We start from the raw sequence: 3905 nt of genomic DNA, 5'->3' as shown, positions 1-3905 counted from the left end.
CAGGCCCCGCTCCAGCCTGGGGGACGGTGCGTGGGACCTGGGGGCGGTGGGCAGACCGGTCATTTGAGAGCAGCATGTGGGGCAGGGACTCAGGGTCAGAACTGGGGCAGCAGAGAGCTGCCTGGAAGGTGAAACCTTGGCTCTCAGACCACGTGCCGCCTGGGCAAGGCTCCCTCCATCCGGCCTCCCTCAGTGCCCAGCAGGCGGGCAGTGCCAGCCACGTGGGGCCATCGAGTGAGCTGATGCGATGGTGCGTCAGGCACTGCGCCTGCACCCCACTAGCGCCTGCACCCCACCAACACCTGCACCCCACCCAGCACCTACACCACACCCAGCGCCTGCACCCCACCAGTACCTGCACCTCACCAGTGCCTGCACCCCACCAGCACCTACACCCCACCCAGCACCTACACCACACCCAGCGCCTGCACCCCACCAATACCTGCACCCCACCAGTGCCTGCACCCCACCAGCACCTACACCACACCCAGCACCTACACCACACCCAGCGCCTGCACCCCACCAGCACCTGGCACAAATGCTTGTGAATACCTCACCCACAGCCCCCTGCTGCCAGGGCTCCCTGGAGGAGTTAGGGCCGCCTAAGGAGTGATCCCTTCTGCAGCCTCTAAACACCCTGGAGGTGGGATCCAAAGGTGGGGTCCCTGGTGGTGGGGCAGAGGCCTGGTTCTTAGACGCTCCCACGCTCCCCTTCTGGGCTCCAATCGGCCTCCCTGCAGCACCCGCCATTTCCGGTGCCACCTCCTCTCCAGATCCGGGCAGATCCAACCTGGAGCTCCCTCCCGGGACAGCGCAGCCCGTGTTCCCGCCCGGCCGCCCGGGAGGCCTCACCCACATCCAGCAGGCCCCACCGCTTACCAACTGTTGCTGCTGTTTCCCATGAAGCTCTGGTTCCTCTCCTTGGAGAGAATTTGGCAGGGAAATAACAAAAACGTTATTTAGAAAAGAATCCAGATCCCTGTCTCAGTCCTGGGTTTTCATGGCCTCTTCCTCGCCCTCTGCGCTCCGCCCCATCCAGGGAGCCCCTTCCCACCCCATTCTCTCCCCACATCTTAGGAGAAGACTTGCCTGTTTGCCAAACCGGTGACAAAGGGAAATGACTGAGAAGGCGGACCTGGGCATGGGAGGCTGGGAGTGGGGATGGGTCCGGAGGCCGAGGGCGAGGGCGGAGGCCCAGAGACCTTGAGCAGCGGAGGATGGAAGGGCTGGTGCGCTGTGCAGGTGGAGGGTGTGGGGATGGTCTCCCCGAGGAGCCGGCTGCCAGAGCTGAAGAATAGATGGAAGAGGAGGCTGCCTCTGGACTCGCCCCGGGGGAGGAGGCAGGGCTGCGGGAACAAGCCCGGAGGAGGGAGGGACCGGCCGGCTCCGAGTCCCTGGCAGAGGCTGGGATGCTGGGATGTGGCAGGCAAAGTGGTGAGTCACCATGGAGACGGAAAGACAAGGGCAGGAGGGGGAGGGTGCATGCTCCATTTTCCCGTCAGACTGCACTTGAAACACACTCCAAGCTGTGACTTCCCCAGAAGACTGCACCGACCGGTCACACCCCCAGGCAGCAGCCCTGGTCACTCTGGCTGCCGCGTGGACAACAGATTAGAAGGACAGGGCGGGAGGGAGGCCCAGCTACCCAGCAGAGCCCCCATCCCAGGCCTGGGCAACCGAAGGGCTCACTGTGAGGCACAGGGAGAGGGGGCAGCGGCGAGGGGAGAGCACCCTGCCGAGAGCCCGTGCCCCTGGAGGAAGGCCTGGCCTGCTCCTGGGCTCCGAGGAGAGCCCCGGTCCAGGGACACCGGCGGTGGTGGTCAGGCAGAGATGGCCCCACCGTATCCTCCGGCCACAGGCCCGTGAGCGCTCCTAGCCTCGGGGATGGCTGCAACCTGATGAGAAAATGAGTCTAAACTGCGAAAGAAAACGTCAAATCCGAGTAGTGCCGCTTAACTCGGTGTCTGCTGCCGCCATCATGTCCTCCGGTGACCGCGGCCGCACTGTCTTCTGTGAAGTCAGATTCCAGTCACGAGTGCCACTGAGCCAACAGCTATTTGAATACCTACTAAGTGCCAAGCACTGAACTAGGTTCTGGAACAGTGGTTCTCAACCTTCCTAATGCCGGGACCCTTTAAAACAGTTCCTCATGTTGTGGTGACCCCCAATTTCACTGCTACAAATTGAACATAATTAAAGCATAGTAATTAATCACAAAAACAATATGTAATTATATATGTGTTTTCCGATGGCCTTAGGCGACCCCTGTGAAAGGGTCACGACCCACAGGTTGAGAACCGCTGTTCTGAAATGTCAGGGTGACCAAAACAGGAAATGTCGGCTGTTCCTACACAATAATAAGTGCATGTAATTGGTTCTTACCAAATTCAACATTGTAAAGACTACTTAAATCCTCTTTTACAAATTCATGGTAAAAAAGGTCAGTTCCGTGTGGGCTGTGGGCAGCTCCTTCTGTGTTCACTCTGATGTGGAGGAAGCTCTCCCCAGGTCAACAGCCGGGCCCATGGCAGGTCCCTGCCTGGTAGGCAAGCCCTGCCCAGAGGCGGCCACGGCTGGCGTCACCGGCACGGGCCTCGCTGTCGGAAGGAAAGGAAGCGCCTTCCTCTCTAACGGGGTGAGGGCTCCATGCAGGCGCTCCACGGGCCCTGACCCACCCCAGGGCTCATGGGGAAGGAAAGGCCACCCAAGCCAGGCCCGCCCTGCAAGGCAGACAGGCCCTGGGCGCTGGGGCTGAGGCGGGTGGTCCTGGGTTCAGGAGCTTGAGCTGTGGGGCTGGAGTGAACTCAGTCATTATTTCATCCCTGTGTCCACTCGTCCACCCAGCAGCCATCGAGCTCCCCGCCACCCCCCAGGGGACCAGGCTCGTGGGGCCCAGCCCGGCCGCCAACCTGCGCTCCAGCTGCAGCTGCTGGGCCAGAAGGAGGTGACGGGTGAAGTCACTTTAGGAAAAAGCGGCTTGGAGCCCAAAATCCAGCCTCTCAGACTGGACCCTGCTGGGGGAGGCTTCGGAGTCCCCGGACACAGGCACACACGCCTCACCTGCTCACGGCCTTCCCTGTAACGCACACACCTACACGCGGAAATGCTCCCACTCCCCACACTGCACACACCCTCACTACTCTGTCCTCTCTATACCCCAACACTCATGCACTGAGTTCACACAAGTGCACTTAGACTCACAACTGTACCTCCACGCACACTCATCTGCTCACTAATTAACACGCTCAGACACACACACTGCTTGTGCACCGAGGCCCTCACACTCGCACACACTTACACATAAGCTCACACTTACTCCCATATGCAAACGCAGGTCCCACACTCCTGCTCACGGTGCCGTTCCAAGTGTGTACATGAACTCACCCTCATCAGCACAGCCCACGAGGGAGGAGCCTTATTCCAGGTGAGGAAACCGAGGCGAGAGCGGCGAAATCACTGTCCCAGGTCACACGGCTGTGAATGGCAGAGCTGGAAGCCACGCCCAGCACCCACACCAGGCTTTTAATCACTACCCTCCATGGTTTTCTCCGGCGGCAGATCAGGCCCCTGTGCTGACAGCGAGGAGTTTGTGGTCTTACTGCGGCTCAGCCACGTGGCTGGAAGCGGGAAGAAGACCCACCAGCCAGTCTATGCAGAAGCAGGCAACCGAGTTTGGGATGGTCCTGAGCCCAGCTTCCCGGTGGCCTTGGGCAAAGCGGCCTCCGTCTCCTGCGTGTGAGTGGAGGGGCTCAAAGGACCAGAAACCTTTCTGTCGGAGAGTCCGGCTCCTCTCCCACCTCCCGGCCTGGGAGCTGCCGGCCCGGAGGCTGGCCCTGCACAGCGTGAGGAGCGCTGCCACCAGTGCCTCTCCCTGGTGCTCCTGGGAGACACCTGGAGGCCTCTGC

At 61.0% G+C, this 3905-nt stretch overlaps 1 long non-coding RNA gene across 1 annotated transcript; it reads right to left on the bottom strand.

The window, feature by feature from the left end:
* On the bottom strand, positions 1–1545 carry LOC102246138. Its single transcript, XR_001362860.1, has 3 exons — positions 1203–1545; positions 880–920; positions 1–37 (listed from the first exon to the last, which is right to left on the bottom strand). It is a non-coding gene; the product is annotated as an uncharacterized LOC102246138 (long non-coding RNA).
* Between the last annotated feature and the right edge of the window lie 2360 nt (positions 1546–3905).

The sequence above is a fragment of the Myotis brandtii genome, unplaced genomic scaffold, assembly GCF_000412655.1.
Source record: "Myotis brandtii unplaced genomic scaffold, ASM41265v1 scaffold314, whole genome shotgun sequence".
Lineage (NCBI taxonomy): Eukaryota > Metazoa > Chordata > Mammalia > Chiroptera > Vespertilionidae > Myotis > Myotis brandtii.
This window is presented reverse-complemented; position numbering and strand designations above follow the sequence as displayed.